The sequence below is a fragment of the Bos javanicus genome, chromosome 11 (assembly GCF_032452875.1).
Source record: "Bos javanicus breed banteng chromosome 11, ARS-OSU_banteng_1.0, whole genome shotgun sequence".
Classification (NCBI taxonomy): Eukaryota; Metazoa; Chordata; class Mammalia; order Artiodactyla; family Bovidae; genus Bos; species Bos javanicus.
Genome location: NC_083878.1, coordinates 1,103,044 through 1,121,513, shown reverse-complemented (window position 1 = coordinate 1,121,513; position 18,470 = coordinate 1,103,044). Strand labels below are relative to the sequence as shown.

Below are 18,470 nucleotides of genomic sequence, written 5' to 3'. Positions count from 1 at the left end.
TAAAGGGACCAGGAACAGTCATTCCACGCTTGTGCTCTGCTGCCTCTAGAGGCTTCAAAGATTAAAATTAATGGAATAAGAATCAGTAAGAGCTGGAGACACAGTGGTATTTGTTTGAACTTTTTATTTTAATTGGAGGCTAATTACTTTATAATATTGCAGTGGTTTTGCCATATATTGACATGAATCATGTCAATGTATGGCAAAACTTTTTATTTTATACTGGAGCATAGCCAATTAACAATATTGTGATGGTTTCAGGTGGACAGCAAAGGGACTCAGCCATATATGTATGGATATGTATGTATCTGTACATGTATCCATTCTCCCCCAAACTCCCTTCCCATCCAGGCTGCCACATAACATTAAGCAGAGTTCCCTATTCTATGCAGTAGGTCTCTACTGGTCATCCATCCTAAATTCAGCAGTGTGTACATGTCCCTCCCAAACTCCCCTTCCCCCCAATCCTTCCCCTTCTGGCAACCTCAAATTCAGAACACTAATAGTTTGGGATGATATATTCCCCTCATTTTTGCCTGTCTTCTTAAAGGGCAGGGAGGACTTTAAGGGAGGACCACTTCTACCGGTGGAGCTATTTTCACGGCTCCTTAGCCCGTCTCAATGATTCTCTAACAGTGCTGCCACTAGCTGAGGGCTGGAGGTCAGCCAGGGGCCCTGGGAGCTTCTGTCTAACTGATTTCCCCACTCCGCCCACCCCACAAGCTCCTCAGAAGAATAAAGACCAAATTCTCTTTACCAGAAGTTCGGTAGCACCTACGTCAGGCAGGCATATGTTGGGCTTTGGAGGTGAAAGGTGTGACCACAGAGCTCTGACCTCAAGGGGCCCAGAGAGCAGAGCAAACAGCTGTGCTCCCTGGTCTCCTGGGATCTTGTTGAAAAGCAGACTCTGGTGCCAAGGGGCCCGGGTGGGGCCTCTGCCTTTTCGACCAACCTCCCACCACGCTTTGAGAATTAGGCACTTTGCAGAGAACAGACCTGTCCACATCCTGGCCCTTTAGTGATTGAGCATCCTCAGCTGCGTCTTACCAGGAGGCAGGACCAACATCACTGAGTTACCCCGGGGTCACTGAGTTACCCTAGAAAATGTCTGGGTGCTGCCACCCGCCTGCAAGGATGCTGCTGCACCCACAAGGGAGCCAGGATCTCACAGGGGTCGTCTGACTTCCGATCGCCCCATTTTCAAGGACGCCCTGTTGCTGTTGTTTGGTTGTTAAGTCGTGACCGAGTCTTTTGAGACCCTTTGGACTGTAGCCTGCCAGGCCCCTCTGTCCATGGATTTTCCAGGCAAGAATACTGGTGTGGGTTGCCATTTTCTCCTTCAGAGGGTCTTCCTGACCCAGGGATCAAACCCGACTCTTCCTCACTGGCAGGCGGGGTCTTTATTGTGGAGCCACCAGGGACACCCTCAGTGGCGCTCTCGTATCTTCCAGCTGGTGCTTAGGGTTCACAGCCCTTCACAAGGAGAGATATGGCATCTGCCGCACATGTTCATAAAACTCAGGAACAGAACAGCAGGGACAAGTGAGGCCAGACTGCTCTGGATGTCCGTCAGGATGCGCCATCACGTTCCTAGCTTTGTGCTTTGGAGCAAAATGAGACTCGGTTTTCTTAACTGAAACAAAAGGATAATAATTTCACCTCTGTGGCCAGTTATGAGAACTGGAAATAATGTTGTGAATCACCAAAAAGTGGGATTATTCTCAAGGTGCCCCTTTATTAATCTGTCTATTTGGACAGTTGTCACTGAAAACACAGTGCCTGGAGACGTGGGTAGAGAGGGACAGGGACCCTGACTGCAGGAGGGGCTGTGGAGTGGCTGTGCCCCGTCCCAGCCACGGGGACTCAGATGGCTTCAAGATCCAGCTAAGTCCTGGGAAAAGAGAAGGAGTCCCGGGGTTACAGTAGTGAGAGCATCACACACGGGCAGACCTTCCCGAGGGACTCCGAGTGTCACATGTGGAGACGTCAGTGCTCCCCACACACATGTGAGTCAAGTCTAGCCCTTCCCCCACCATGTAGATTCCCTTCCACAGGATCAAAGCAAACAAACGTGATTGGAAAGTACTTCAGTCTTAACAAAAAGACATTTAAATCTAGAAATTTCAAGTACGGCTGTTTATCAGAAAGCCTCAGCCTCCATACACCTGTGGCAGAGTGCCTAAAACTATGAAACGCTCACGGCTTTTGATAAACGGAGTCAGAACCCGATGTGGGGATTCACGTGAGTGAAGCCGAGCCCTGCTGTTTCAATCACGGTGCCTTTCTGAGCCAGGTGCTCACGTGGGGAGCAGGGGAGGAACATCGATTCCCGACACCAAGCTTTCATCTGCACTGGATTCATCCTCTCTTACTGGCATCTCTGTCGGAAAGGGAACACCTGGACCAGCAAGCAGGAGGAGAGTCACCTGAAGCCCAGGATCCCAAGGGTGACCACATCCATCCTGGTCAAGGACCCGGAGCCCTTAGCTCAGTCATGTTTGTGCTAGGATTGTGTTTGTGCAGATCTAACTGCAGGGCAACTTGCAAACATCTTACAGATACTGGAGTGAAAAGGAAAGGGTCTGGAAATTGGGGACAAGCAAATATCACCACCACTTCCGAAAAGAATGGGTTCTAGAACTTGCCAGAGGGAAAGATGGAGTGAAGGGATGGTTAAGGAGCTTGGGATGGACATGTACACACGGCAATATTTAATGCAGACAGCCAACAAGGACCTGCTGTATAGCACAGGAACTCTGCTCAGTGTTATGTGGCAGCCTGGGTGGGAGGGGGATTGGAGGGAGAATGGGTACTCGTATATGTGTGGCTGAGTTCCTTTGCTGTTCACCTGAAACCATCACAGTGCTGCTGATCGGCTATACCTCAATACAAAAAAAATAAAACAGAAGCGGTTCTAAAAACTCCAGAAGAGCAGACTTGCTCCAATTTCCAGGCAAACCCAGAAAAGGCGTGAGGCATTTGGGAAGAAAGTGGTGGTCTCTAGAGGAGCACTGCGAGTTCTCTAAGAGAAAGTCATTCCATGCTAACCTCGTTTCCTGTTTTGACGAGCTTCACCAGAACAGTCAATTAGGGGAATGCCCCAGAAAGTGTGTCTTGCTTTCAGTAAAGCATCTGAAAACCTCTCATCGGATCCTATGCGCGTAAGATACAAAAAATGCTCCAAAGGATGGTGTGACCAGGAGAATCCACGCTGGATAGGAGGAGCACCCCGAAGGAGTCCACTCACAGCGTCGTGTCAGTCCTGCCGCCTCTAGTCCCACCGCGGCTGCCGGAGAGGGCCAGGATGGCCACCCGGAGGTCTTAGTTGGACTATTCAGAGTTCTCTGCCTTGTGGCAAGTGTGGTTTGAAATAGTTCTCCACAGTTCTATAACTAGAGAAGGCTAAAAACTCCAAGGGGACAGTGCTGGTCTCTGGCTGGTTTTGCACCAGTTCTAGCTACTGGAAGGAGCAGAAATGCTCCCATGGAGGCTCAGAGGGCTCTGTGCAGTCACCATTCAACTTTAAGAGAAGGTCCTACTGTAAAGCACAGAGAATGAAACTCAACTTCCTTGACAAACCATAAAGCAAAAAGAAATGTGTGTGTGAGTGTGTGTGTGTGTGTGTGTGTAAGTGAATCACTTTGCTGTACAACAGAAATTAACACACCGTTGTACATCAACTGTGGTGGTGGTGGTTTAGCTGCTCGGTCACGTCTGACTCTTGAGACCCCATGGACTGTAGCCCCCCAGGCTCCTCTGTCTGTGGGATTTCCCAGGCAAGAACACTGCAGCAGGCGGCCATCTCCTTCTCCAACACCAAGCACGCTTCCATTAAAACAACTGATTAATTAAAATATAGCTTGGAAGGAGACACTGAAAGCATATTTGTTGAATTTACAGACTGCAAAACTTCTGAGGAAGAAATGGCTCACTCACATGAGCTGGAAAACTGGGATGAAACAAGACAGAACCCCACATTTCCTTTCAAATCACAATCTACTGGAGGAGCACAAAATCAGGGCACGTTTGATTCCAGCCGTGCTACTACGTACTTGAGTGCAGCCAGAAATGACAAAATGACACCCCAAAGGCTTCATCTTTACTTGTAAATTCTTTCCATAATATTAAAGCTCTTCAGTGTGTGAGACAAGTTCTAAAAATCCCTTCCCTACTTACAGGGTGACCTTGTTGTAAGAACAAAATAAGTCAGAGGTGGTAAAGTGCTTTGAAAAAGGGAAAGCTCTGAAATTCAAAATAGTGTTATTATTTGTTGTAAGGTGCTTTCCCTCCAAAAAAAGAAAGAAAAAATCTGACAGACTGCAAGTGATAAGCAGAAAATGATTCAGCGCTGAGTTCTGTTTCTCCAGCTCTAACCCCAAATTGGTAGAGCTTGCAAGCTGCCCCGCTGTTTTGTTCAGTCACTCAGTCCGACTCTTTGTGACCCCACAGACTGCAGCACACCAAACCTCCCTGTCTCTTACCATTTCCCGGAGTTCTCCCAAGTTCATATCCATTGAATTGCCATCCAACCATCTCATCCTCTGTTGCCCCCTTCTCTTGCCCTCAATCTTTCCCAGCATTAGAGTCTTTTCCAATGAGTCAACTCTTCAAATCAGGGCGCCAAAGTATCAGAGCTTCAGCTTCAGCATTAGCTGAGCCCAGCTTCAAAAGCCTAAATGCCTCTCAGACTCCAAACCCCTCTTCTGGCCATCTGCTTTTCCAAAAGTTCTTTCTGGAAGATCAGCTTTCCACTGATTAAATAATCATTCAGAAATCTCCCTTTCCAGAGCCGGGTCTTTAAAGATGTAACCAGGTAAATGGCCAGAGTGGATGCCAAATGACTTCAGTTGGGGCCTTAGACTTTTGCAACGATTTAAAATTTTTTTCAGTCTCACCACTCTTGCTGCTGTTCAAAAGTTAGGTGAAAAATACACTGTATTTAGTTGCTAAAAGCAAGACAGGAGAGCAGGTCTTAGTCAAGGTAACAGACAGGGATAATGACCTTAAACTTCTTTCAAGAGGGTCAGTATAATTTCACTTGGTAGTTATAGGCCTCAGAGTGGTCCCAGACTGAGCTGCCTGGTAGAACTTCCTGTGACAATATGAAGGTTCTATTATCTGTTATGTCCAATATAGCAGCCATAAGTAACAGGTGGCTATCTATATTTAAATTAATTAAGATAAAAATAAATTATAATTTTAGCTCCTCAGTCACACCAGTCACATTTTAAGTTTTCAATGGATTCTCATGGTCAGTGGTTGCCATTTTTGTCCATACGGTCCTAGACCAATCATTCTGAACCTCGGCTACACCATGGACTTACCTGGGGAGCTTTAAAAATACTGATATCAGTCCCCCCACCCCAAATTCTAGTGTGATTAGTCCTGGTGGAGCCTGGGCTTTTGAGGTTTTTTTTTTTTTTTAACTCCTAGGTAATTCTAATGTCTGGCCTGGGTTCAGAACCATTACTCCAAACACCTACCCACAGGGCACAGCCACAAACCCATAAATGGTCCTGGGTTCCTGGCACTCTCAGGGGCTTTGTCTCTGCTGCTCCATGATATTTTTCTGTATAGACTCTCCCTCTTCTAGAACCCAGGGAAACGTAATGAGGGAGGTGGAAGAAAAGAACCTCAGGGTAGAGTGGGGCCTCAGGAATCTTTTCACCCGCTCCTCCTAGTGTTCTTTAAGGAAATTGGTGTCCCGAGTTCGAGGACTCGTCCAAGGCAAAGGCTGGCAGAACAAGGATGGGAGCTGTGTCCTCCAGACACCCCGCACATCCCTTCACTGGGATGTGGAGGTCACTGTCCCCTTCTGGAACGTGAGTGAACACAATGTAACTTTAGGATATTCATAAGCAATGGAGGAGGAGAAGGGGATGACAGGGGATGAGACAGTTGGATGGCATCACTGACTCAATGGACATGAGTTTGAGCAAGCTCCAGGAGATGGTGAAGGACAGAGAAGCCTGGCATGCTGCAGTCCATGGGATCACAAAGTGCTGGGCATGACTTAGACACTGAAAAACAACAACACAGGAAATGCAAAGATTGGTTTCAGATGAGGGTCTGAGTATCCAGAGGGCAGATGGTTCATGATCAACCTTTCCTGCTGGGCAGTGAATTGGCAGGAAGATTGGGTCCTCTCTGAGGGTACACTGTTTATCTCCTTAGCTCATCAGAATAAAGGGATTGGCAGTTTCCTCACCCAACAGACAGTGGTTAGAATACAAGGTGCTCAACCTCACAGGGTCACTCTGAGAAGCAGTGTCATGATGGATCCAGTCAGTACCTTATCCCTGAGCAGAGTGTCAGGTGCTGGGGACAACCTGAGGGGTAAGACAGATCAGAGGCTGCCTTTACAGAACCAAAATCCGGAGGGGCAGGTGAGAGTGATAGCTAACTAATAAGTGAACAAGCAGCATAATTGTAGAGGGAATGGGGTCTCTCAGGACAGGTGGTCAGAGAGGCCCCCTGACTTGGGGACATTTGGGCTGAGACCTAGATATACATCTTGTATATACTGTTCAGGACAGTAGGGGGGTTTTGATATGATCATCATGGTCTACTGATAAATTAATTCTGAACTGTGTGAAACAGTAGGACACGGTCATTTTAAATTATTCTTATGTGTCTGCTAAGCTTAAACATGAAGACAGACAGGAATTTCTGGAAGGCAACTCCTAATGGCCTCTTTGGCCAGGTCCCCAAGAGCATGGAAATGTCCTACCAAGAGCGGGGAGGGGGTGCGATCCGGCAGAACGGGCGTGCTGATGTTTACTCACTTCAAGGAATATTTAGGTGCCATTTCCAGGGGCTCCAATGTGAAGGGTGGATTTAAAAAATCTGGGCATCTATGGTCTGTAATGAACTGTCCAGCACCCACTACACTTGGTGAGTGAAGCCTAGAGAGGCTCACGCAGAACTAGACTAGAGGTGTTGGGAAGGCCAAGCAGACTGACCCCATCCTCACCCTTGTCTTCAGAACCTGGCACAGAGAAGCCCAAAAACCCTTGTGGCATGAAACAGTGAATGAGTGGCTGATGTGCAGAGGGAAGGAGAGGGGCAGCTGAGAAGACAGAAGTCTGCAGTAGCAAGCTCAAGGTTGGTGACGATTCAGGGCCACCGTCTGTAGGCCATGATCAGAGAGGGTGTGGGAAGAGACTTCCAAATATCTCCCAGGATTTTTTTCAAGTGTCAACTTGCCAGTACTGATTCAAGAGAGGGCTTCCAGAGAGAGAAGAAAAGGCAGGGCAGACCAGACTGAGTAATAAGTGATTCAAGTTCAACACACTTCTTCTAGAAGCTGTCATAATGAGCTGTGTGGTTATGACATGGTTTCTCTGTGGTCCTAGAGAAATGAATCTCAAACATTATTTGGTCTCCTTTACATTGAGATTTAAACAGAGCTATTGAGATCGTGGAGTTCAGAGGAGCCTGGAGTGCTACAGCCCATGGGGTCTCAAAGAGTCAGACACAACTTAGCGGATGAACAGCAACAATAAGTAAACAATCCATTTTTCTTTAGTTATGCTTTTAATGAAGGAAAAGGGGCAAAGATACACTGAGAGTGGCCAGCTACATAGGAAACCGACCAGACTAGCCCATGACCACAGTATGGCAGACACATCACACTGAACGTCGAGTCCACGGCGGTTGGAATCAGGTCCCAGGGCCAGCCCTTCCCCCGCACTTGGCTGTGGGCAGCAGGTAGAGGTGATGCAGAGGGGCTGAGTCCTGTGTCATTTTCAAGCAAGTGTGTCATAAAGTTTCCTGTTTCATCTCCCAGTTATTCTGAAACAAAAACATGCACGAAAAACACAGGTCACTGCCAACCGCATTGAGACACAGTCACTCCAGTACATGGAAACCGAAAAGGGAAAGACAGATCGTAAATGCCACAGCAAGATGGGGAATCAAATTTATCAGCATCTATTCAAATGGTGATAATCAACAAAAACTGCGGTGGGGATGGGGGTGGGCGGGGCATCTGTTCAAAAATAATTCAGAAAGAGGCTGTAAAGGCAGATGTTCCCAGAAGCCCACTGCCTGTTTACTGAAAAGTTGAAGTCAATTCTGCCTCCTCCGGGTCCAGGTCTAAGTCTGGGGCACACCATGGCACTATCCCTGTGTGCCCTTGTCGGTCTAGCTGAAGTCAGATAGGACTCCCTGGACAACCCTGGTGCTGGCCCAGGTGATACTCTGAGAGCCTCTCCTCAGGGGTCCAAAGAGACTTAAAAGAAGTCACCACGGAATTGTAGTTGGATGCAGGTGGGTGCAGAGGATGGTGTCTGAACTTCTGGTCCCCTCTCCTCTTCCCATTCAAGAGAGCTGGTCTCCCAGGGACCTCACAGCATTGTGAGCACACAAGCTTGTACCGAGCAGCCTCAGCGAGGTAGGAGGAAGGAGAGATGGTAAGGGCGGGGGGTCTTGTCCAAGCAAAGACCCTGAAGGACAGCACAGGGCTGAAGACAACTCCAGAGACTATGATTCTATTGAAAACTGCTTTGTCCACTTGAGGCTGGTATGGTTTGGCTCCCAAGCAGCACATTGTGGAGACTCACCCTTAATTCTCCCAAACAAGTGAAAGAACAGGTTCAGAGACAGACAGAGGGATGGCTTGATTCATGAATACAACCGGTCCAACCTCTCCCAAAAAATGGGCTTTGCACTTCAATCTGCTGCTCAGACCTTGGAGGAGGAAGAGAGAAATGGAGACGGCACTGTCATGGGAGCAAAGTCATGCCCACACCTGCCCACTCCTCCCATCACATTCTCTGAGCAGCCACCACTGATGGTCGGAGAGGGGATGCACTCTGCCCAGGACTGCTCAGAACTTCCTTGCACACCCTGTCATCACTTCCACATGCCATCTTTCCTGGATGTGACCCTGAGTTCACTCGGAAAGCCAGCTGCCTGGGCCCCTCTCCCTTTCCTGACTTTTGTTAATGGCACAAAACTTTCTGCAAAAAAGGTTGGGAGCACGGGGCGCTGCATGATTTTGGAAAAGCTCCATCCTTCTGGAAGAGATTCATTCACAATGCACAGTAACATGCAGAAGACCCTGAGAAGTTAGGAAATAAAGAAAGCCATTTAAATTAATTTCTTGTGTGCTTCCCAAACATATCTGGAGTGGAACCCCTCTTACACTGGAACCTCTGCCGACAGGGTTCCACTGGGCAACAGAGAGCAGAGCTTTACTTAGACTGAGTCCTTGCTGTCCTGACTCACAGGGCAATTGTGACAGTCTATTTCTTGGAACTCTGTATTGCTTTTCCTCAATATTTTCCCTCTAAGGTCCCCCACATACAAGTTCACTGAATCACACAAACTCCTGCAGCCTTTTTTTTCTCTCTCTCATAAGCCTCCTTCACTAGTGACCTTTCTGAGTGATGATGAACCTGGCTTGTGCTTGTTAACATCCTGGGGAGAACGCTGCCCACCTGAGCCTGTTGGGAATACCAGTTTCCTACTGTGTGTTCAATGAGCTAGCATTTTCTAATGTGACTTAATATCTGAATCTGGGCCCAAGATTTTATATGCAGTGCCTTCCTGGGTGGGCAAAGAGAAACAGGAACTAAGGCACGCATCAGTAGCTGACATGGGTGGAAGGGGCGACCTGGTTCCTCTAGTTTGAAATAGAGAGGCAGTTAAGGAACCTATGCTCCTCTCCAGTTCTGAGTGGGAAGGAAAAACCAAAGTGCAAGAGCCCAGGCAGGATTTGGTATGCATCACTTGACCATGTGGACCTGGACCAAAATAACAACAGGGGTGGGGGGGCGCGGGGGTGGGGGGGAGGTGTCATCTGGTCAACCTACATTTTACAGATATACAGAGTGAGGAAGTTGGCAGTCTTTTCAGGGTCACTCTGGGAAAGACTTTGCTGGGAATGAGACCCAGGTCTCTTCTACCTTCATCCCTAGATTCTGAATTCTAGCTTTTCACTGTAAAACCTGATCTAGCTGGTATGGGAGTTTTTGCATGCATAAATCAAATCCTGAGTGATGCCACATTGACCGGGCTGTCCAGTTATCATTGAAGAAACTTAAGATTTTACATCCAGGGACTCTAAAAGTTTTGCCCTTAATTCAGAGCTGACCACACAGATGGCTTCCCATATGCCAGCATACACTGGGATGGAGCAGAGACCACAGCACTTCTTTTGCATTGGGATATTCTAGAGAAACTCCTGGTCACACGTTACTCCTCCCAGTTTGACTGAGCTGTGTTCTTCCTGCAAGTCTCTAGCATTCAGGGGACCCCCATGTGCTCGCCCCACTGTGGGTACCCAGCTCCACTTTTCCTCAAATCTGTACATCACACTGTGAATACGAGTCCTCATCAGGGACCTGAGATGCAGCCCAGGCAATTCCCTGGATGCTCCCCAAGCCAGGTCTCAGATTACACCCTTTCGGCTCCTTACGGCAGAGAAGAGTCCTCAGCCTGGGAAACTGAGAAGTGGAGAGAGACAGAGCTCAGACATCCACCCCAACTGGATGGGTCACAGGTCAGGGCATTTCCCCTCGATTCCATCCAAGCTTATACTTCCCAGGTGGTAGGAATAGAGCAGGAATACTGGAGTGGGTTGCCATTTTCTCCCTCAGGGGATCTTCTCAACTTAAGGATCAAACCCGCATCTCCTGAGTCTCATTCATTGGAGGCCGATTCAATACCGTTGAGCCATCGGAGAGAGTGGGACAGGACTTAGCAACTAAACAACAACAAATACTTGGGCAGGGAAATGGGGAAGCAAAGAGCACACACTTCAACTTGCTGTAACATCCTTGACAGTGCCGAAACCCCAGTGCCAAAACCCTAGACCAGAGCCCCCAGCCACCCACGTGCAAAACACATACTCGAGCCATCGAGGGCTCCATCAGCTCCTGGGAAAATGATGGGCCAGGCGCTCACATCCTGTTCGTGTTGATTCATATCGGCTTCGGATGGGGTTGGAAGCCAACTTTTTTGAGCTTTTGAAACTGTTGCCAGGAGGGTGTGGCAAGCTTGGCAATGCCAAGGTGCATGCTCTCAGAAAATGAAAAGCTAGAGGACACGCTCAGCAGACATCATTGTTTCTCGCAGACTAATTTTAAGGATAAGTAATATGGATCCCCTGTGTTAATGATTCAGCTTTCGTGCTACGAGAGATGTCAGGGCAGGGGAAAGAGGAGCCACCCTTGAGAGGCCCCCTCCCCTTGTTTCTGGGGAGGGCCCTGTTTTTAGAACAAAAGCCACATAACCCCGAGCAGACATAGAACCTTTTCTGAGGGGACCTCCCCGAGAAGCAGTTTTTGCGAAGTGTTCCATGCATCATTACAGACCTACCCATGGTTCAGGAAGTCTCAGCCTTTAACAAAGCCATCAGCAGAGTGCGAGCCTGTCCCAGGGCTGCCACAAACACAAGCAGCATCCTGTAGTTCATTGTTTGTTGAGCTCATCCCATCCCATCCCAGATACTAGTCTGGATGTGTGCTTTCTGTGAGCATCTGCCCTCTCAGACTGCTGCTACAGGAGCATCTTTCTCACCTGGGAGGCAGGGGAAGTTCAGCCACCAGCTGGTACCTGGTAGCACTCAGCCTCCAGTCCAGCATCCTGATCGTGACACTCCTCCACCTTCTAGGATGAACAGGAGTTCATGGGTGATTGACCCTGAGCCCCGAGGATCTCGGAAATTTGTCCACCTTTTGGTACCAAAAGGGACCCACAAAATACCTCCCTCTGTTAATACTGAAGGTTTCCACAAATGGAGACAAGGGTGGGCAGCCCAAGGACAGGGCCTCACTCAATTATTTCCTAGTTTAGTCAATCCCCCTCCCCTTGGTCACCTTCTCTATCCATAAAAAAATCCTCTTTTCAAAGAATTAAACCTCAAAAACATTTTAGCAGATCTATAGTCTGGTTGACATTGTAAAAGGTCAAAGTCACAGGTAACCTTGCTATACTGTTACGAAGGGATGCAAAGGTCTTTCTGAAAGGCTGGTTTTACTTCTAAAGTTGGACTAAAACATATGAAGGGAATCTCAGCATTAAAGGGGACAACAGAGACAATCTTTAGGCCTTTAGGTTTTCACCCTTGGCCCATGGCCCTAACTAATGGTCCTCAATATGGACCTCTGGACCAACAGTATCATCTGAGAATTTTCATAAATGCAGATTTTCAGGGTGTGCCCTAGACCTTCTAAATCGGAAACTCTGGCAATGGGACCCAGGGATGTCTCTTTTCACAAGTGCCCAAATGATTGTGACACACACCCGAGTATCACCAATGGCAAGTGGTCCTGGGCTGTGGGCTCATGACCACGACCATGACCATGGCAGCTCAGCTGTCTACTGATGCTCTCTGTTTGGTCAGCTGTCCCCAGGCTCCTCACGGGATGGCTCTGCCCTGACACGCCGCAGTGGGAGGAGAGAACCGGCAGCCCCGAAGCCAGCTGAGACTGGCAGCACGGTCTGGGGTGACCTGGGAAGAAAGGCCGGCACAGCTCATTCCATAATCCTCTTTCCCAGACGCTGTGCATCTGCAGAGCGTGGGACTGACACCGTGGGATTCTACACCTGTACCCGGGAATCCCCCACCACATCACATCTCTTTCCTGGCCAAGCCCTCTCCTCCCACACATAGCCTTCCTCTCCCCCACGCTCTCTGCCTGGGGAGAATCCTTGAGCCATGATGTCTATTGGTGTTGCTCTCAAATAGGAGACTAGAGCATGCCTTTACCTGACTGCCACTCTGAGAGGAGAGGGGAGCACAGACCCCCTCTGCTTTGGAGCCCCGCTCACTCCCGGTGGTGAACAGGTAGGGGGCTGACAGCTGAAGGCTCACAGACGGATAGGTAGCTGGCAACACATGACCAGGTCAAAAAAAAAAAAAGTTTTAAAAAAATAGTTTGTTTATCATTTTAAAAAAACTAACCTCATACAGGAAGTATGAGAAGAAGAAGAAGAAAAACACAGCCCCAGGCTACAATGCTGAACGTGGCAGCCTTGGATACAAACCAAGGGAAGGCCCTGCCGTTCCCATTCCCACTTTGCAGGGGTGCTGGGAACAGGTAGGGTAGGGCACTGGGCAAGGGTGGGGACTTACAAAGAGGGGGGCTGCAGGAGAGAAAGGGACCGTGAGCCCCGAGGCACAGCCTCGCCACACACAGGCGGAGGACGGCGCCCCGTCCGGGGCCCTCCAGGCGGGGACGGCTGTCCCAGCCAGACGTGGAGAAGAGACGCCTAAAATGGAAACTGCCCTCCGAGAGCCTCCCCCGTGTCCGCCCCTGCTGTCCCACGTTCTGCCCTTTGTGTGTTTCAAGACCAGATCATGCTCACCGCACCCCACACGCCTTCCAAAGCCAACAGCAGTCAGCTAGGCAGACCCCACCATCCCAGGCCTTCCATCCAAGCCGGTGGCTGGGCACCCCTTCAGGACCACAAACCCAAACTGGCCAGCCTTGTTTTGGTTTGAAGGGCATGGACATGAGGCCACCCAAGGCAGACAGGAGTCAAGTAGGACCCCTAAACCAGGGCCATCTGTCCTCCCTGAATGTGGCTCAAATGGATTTTTTTTTTTTTTAATGGGGGCCAGAAACTCACAATGTCCACCCAAGAATTCAAATGAGGAAAAACAATGAGACTCAAGAACATTTCCTCTTTCATAGCACGAAATAGTAAGAGGATAGGAAACAGGAATCTTCCCTCCTCATCATGAAAAAAAAAAATACAAACGCTCTCAATGTGCCCACACTGGAAAGACACCAACGAAATGACTCCAAGTCATGACTATCGCTGTCAAAGAAAGCCATTTAAAAAAGAAAGAAAGAAAGAAAGAAAAAGAAAAAAAACTCTGCACACCCAAAAATCTCAAAATAGAACCAAAACCTGCAAATCATACTCAGGCGTCTATTGTGAACCTATGTTTTAGCATGCTCTTGAAAAGGTTAATAATTTTCCTACCGAAACTGAATGTGGGTTGTGAAAGAACATTAAAATGAAGAAAATTTCCCCGTGGCTGCTATTTTATTATCACCAAAGCCATCAAGTTTCAGTTTGAGTTATTTGTATTTATTTGTGAAAACAAAGATTAGATAAGTAGAAACATAAACCTCATCCTAATTATTGCCCTGGAGTATCTGATTTTTCAGACAAAAAAAGAAAAAAGAAAAAAGAAAGAGCATCAGACACACACTCAAGGCATGAGAATTCAAAACAACAGAGGGGAGAGAGACCGTCCTGTTATCTCATCCTATCACTTGAAAAAATGTATTGTCTCATGTCAAACATTAATATTTGTTTACAATCTGTAACAGCCACACGAGAGGCAACGGGTACTTTGAGTCGTTAAAACTCTGGTCCACTGTAGACTCAGGTAGAGAACTATTTTTTTTAAGCTGCAAACTTTCATGTTTTTGTTTTACACTTGCAAAACTGCAGTCCCAGCCATATATTTCCATGTTGAAGTCTTGAAAAAAGGGAAATTGAGGAGTTTCTTGAAAACATCCAATTCTGAGCCTTGAGATACTTTCCAAGCAGTTGAGCTGGGATGAAACCTGGGGTGGAAATGCAAAGCTGGATTTTAACTCAAATGGGTCTCAGATGCCAGGTAAGCAGCTTGTTTTCTGCAGTTTTTCAAAGAAATCCTCTGGATGAAATGGTTAATCAAAATCATGGGTGAGCAAAAACCTCTCTCCACGTTCTGCCGGCACAACATAAACAGCAGAATGAAAAAAATAACATGCAAAAAGACCTGCAGTGGTCTCACATCACCGAACAAACTGTTTTTCTACCTATTTTGTGTTGCTGGCTTTTGTTATCAGCCCAATCGGCAAATTGTGGCCAATTTTGTCATGGTTGAAGCAGACATTTTGTTCCCAAACTGCTTTCAACATTTTAGCTACCAAATAGTTTATGAGAAATTGAAGAAGCCACAATACAAACAGAAAAGGTACCTAATCTTGCTACATTAACCCCTTTTTAAGGTTAAAGTGACACACACACAATAAAAGATTCAAAACAAGAATTCTAGCAAATTCAAATTCTGAAATAACCTAAGCAGAATTTCCTGGAAAAAAGAATAATTAATGATTAACCTACTGATTGGATTTTGAAACCAACTACACAACATTCCCCGATTCTGACCACAGGACACCACGAAAAGAGCTTTTAATGACACAAGAGGTAATTTTTATTTTACATCCACACACATCAAATACTGTTTGAACCTGCACAGCCAAATTCTAAAGGACTCAATTAAATTCTGCTAAAGGCAGAGAATCGGTTAAGCACTTATTTACTACTGAAAATAAATGACACCCACGTAGTTCATCTTATATATTAATATTGAAACCAAAGAGCAGTCTTCTACCACAAATCATTTCATTAAAAAAAAAAATAATGAACTAGTTAAAATGAAAACACAGGGTTTTACTTGATGAAACATTCAGTATTCAGATCAAAATGAGAGAAAGCTGACCTGGCTTCTCAAAATTTGTTTGTGCTTAATTTCAACGACAAATTGAAGATGAAACACGGATGAAAGACTCCTTGTTAAAAATCCAAGAAGTATTAGTTGGAAGAAAAGCAGAATTTCTGACAGAAGACTTAAGAAAACTCTTCTCTGTTTGCAATCCTATCTCATATTTGAAGGCACAGCATTATGTACATTTTTAGCCTTTTAAAATATCAGCATGCCCACACACTATCTCAGATTAAACCAAGGAGAAAATGACACATTCTGAAACCATTTTCTAAAGCTCCTTTTCCTGATAACACTCAGGCACTCACAATCAATTTAATGAGTTTCTAAAAAGCCCAAACAACTCTCCATAAAGAGACAGAATTGTTCACAACAGCCTGCAGATATTTCTAGATTTTGCAAGCAATACTAAGAGTCCTTGCTATTTACATTTAGTAAAGCTAATGTGTTTTCAACATCTATATCAGAAAGAAATACTACTCAGGGCTTTGGCTAATTAAATTGAGGAACAATTTGAAAACCCCCAAAAGATCCAGTCCAGCAGTCCCCTGATTTCAAACCATTTAAAAATTAGTTCATGCTCCCCTCACCAAGTTCTTTGCACAAATATATATTCTCCTATTCTATTCCTACATGAAAATTCTTAAGATAATAAAGTAAACACCCACAGACAGTAAGAAGTCTTTTCTTCCTAACACATAGGGCAGCAAGATAAACAGTGAAAAAAACTAGAAACAAATAGCACAACTCAGGAAGACCACAGAACACAGACTGATGGACAGAAAACTTAACAGGAGGAATTTTCAGTCCTTAAGGATGAACTCATTTGTGGTGAGTTTCAGGCATTCTCAGGGAGTGATCAGCATAGCTTTGGGGAAACTTGAAGCGAACACAGTATCAGTGTAATAACATTTTCTGGTTAGGCTGTTTGACATCAGACCTAAAACATGTGATTCAGAATTTACACACTTTATGATTTTATGATCCAGCTCTTTCAATATTATGGGACTGTTCTGATATTTGAGAGCAAGCAGCCTGACTTGCGTAAGGCAACAGAATTTTAGAACAAACCAAAAAACCTTGAATGAACCCTACGATGAAAGATGACAGGGAATAAGAAGGCTATGGTAATCACCTGAATTTGTTACTTTCAGACATTTTCTGTATGAGTCTCTTACCCTAGAATATCTTCCCTCACCCTTAACCAGCATAATCGAATACTCACATTCAGAAAAACCCTGACCTTAGCCAATACTCGCCACTCTTAAACCACATGTCTCCCCTTCCCCCGACATAAGACTTGGGAAATGAGGGTGATTTTAGTCATCTGGAAAGAGTGAAACATGACATTGGTCTTTAAGCACTTTCTTCAGAACCGTTGTCATTTAAACTCTTTTACCACAAGTAAAAAAGGCCGTGCTCACGGAACAAATTCAAGTTCACCCTCGGTTGTATCTGTAACCTGGGAATTTCTCATGAGCAGGGTGGCACAGGACAAAAGCTTTCATGGAAGAAAGATTCAAAGCACTTAAAAAAAAAAACTCCCACTTTTTTGGCAAGTGTAAAAATCAAAAGATAGACTCTACCATATGAAAATTTCATGTTCTCAGCACAATTACTTCACCTACAACTAGCTAACTTCTTCTTTTTTTTTTTTTTTTACAAAATGCATGTGTTAACACCAAGGTTTTGAAATACCATTGTTATATTTGTAGGCATTCCTAGGTATAAGTAAGGGTTTTCTCCCCCATTTTTTAGATACACATTTTTACTGGGAGTCAATCTGCTGTGTATGAAATGACAACAATTTTGTTAGAGCAATCTGGCTTTAAAAGTTAGGACAGGTTCTACTGTAAAATTGAAATTAGGAACCAAACCATTTTTTTCTTGAAAGCAAGAAATAATTTTCCAGAATCCAGAAATAACTGCCTCTGGAAAAAAGAAAATAAAAATGCCAGACAGACAGGGTGAAAAAAAGCTCAGAATCTTTGCCCTGAAAACAAAGGTCTCTCACACTGCATTTTCTATTTTTCACAAGGAAAAAACCAAATAGCTCTCTAGTCCCCAAATGAAATATGTAACAAGTAATGGAAATGTGCAATATGCTAAATATGAATAAATCTAAAGGAACACAGGTATTGCAATTTTGTTTTTCTTGTTAGTATGAATTCAACCTACTGTGTTGGTGAATTGACAGAGATCAGACCCTGTGTCTATAGCATCAGAAATAGGATGATGTGTGTTGGAAACTCAGGTTTCAGCTAAATGATCCTCCCTCTGACAGGGTCTGTTAGCATCATTAAAAGCATCGTGAATAACCCTGGATCATGAATAGCATAGTATATTTTTGAGTCTAAAAATCCTTCATTGATGTTGGCTTGAAAGCTGTTTAATTAGCTGTAAGATGCCAACCAATCTCTTTATCAAAGCCAGCTGAAAACAAAACTGAGAGAAATAGCTTGTGGTTTCACAAAAAATGTATTTACATGAAGTATATTTTAAAGGGAGTTCGATCATTAGGTACAATGTCATCTATGCCGTGCGGTGGATTTGACATTTAAAGATGTCAGAGGTTGTCAGATTTATCTCCAGCCTATACTTAGTTTAGAGGTAACCACTTCTGTGAGCAGATCTTGTTTTGTTGATTTCCAGCCTAGAAATCTGCAAAGATTTAACTCTTATTTACTGAACACAGATCCTTTCCGTGTCCTCTCACTTCCTTACTTAAGACTGACTAAAAAGAGAGTGAGGCCAAGGGTAACAGTGGGATTGAAGCCCACTTTCACACTGGGTTGCAGGGATTGTGAGAGAACAAGCAAACCGTGGTGACTGAGCACAGAGGAGCAGTTATTGACAAGCATGATGCTTCCTGGAATAGAGAGGGGTCCAAACCCCAACCCACTACTTCACGCAGCGTATCTTGGAAACAACATTCTGATAAGAAGAACTGTTCTTCGCTTAACACTTAACATTGTCCACTTCAAGGAAAACCCAGAGTGAGACCAGAAGT

General features: G+C 45.6%; 2 long non-coding RNA genes across 2 annotated transcripts in view; both read right to left on the bottom strand.

Moving 5' to 3' along the window:
* The window catches only part of LOC133256648 (uncharacterized), a 195,123-nt gene that overhangs the window by 124,788 nt on the left and 51,865 nt on the right, over positions 1-18,470 (bottom strand). The gene's annotated exons all lie outside the window — the stretch shown is intronic.
* The window catches only part of LOC133256647 (uncharacterized), a 62,264-nt gene continuing 51,311 nt past the window's right edge, over positions 7,518-18,470 (bottom strand). Inside the window, exons 2-3 of the long non-coding RNA XR_009739251.1 lie at positions 8,565-8,691; positions 7,518-7,794 (exon numbers count right to left, since the gene is read on the bottom strand). This is a non-coding gene — a long non-coding RNA (uncharacterized LOC133256647). The remainder of the gene's footprint in view (positions 7,795-8,564; positions 8,692-18,470) is intronic.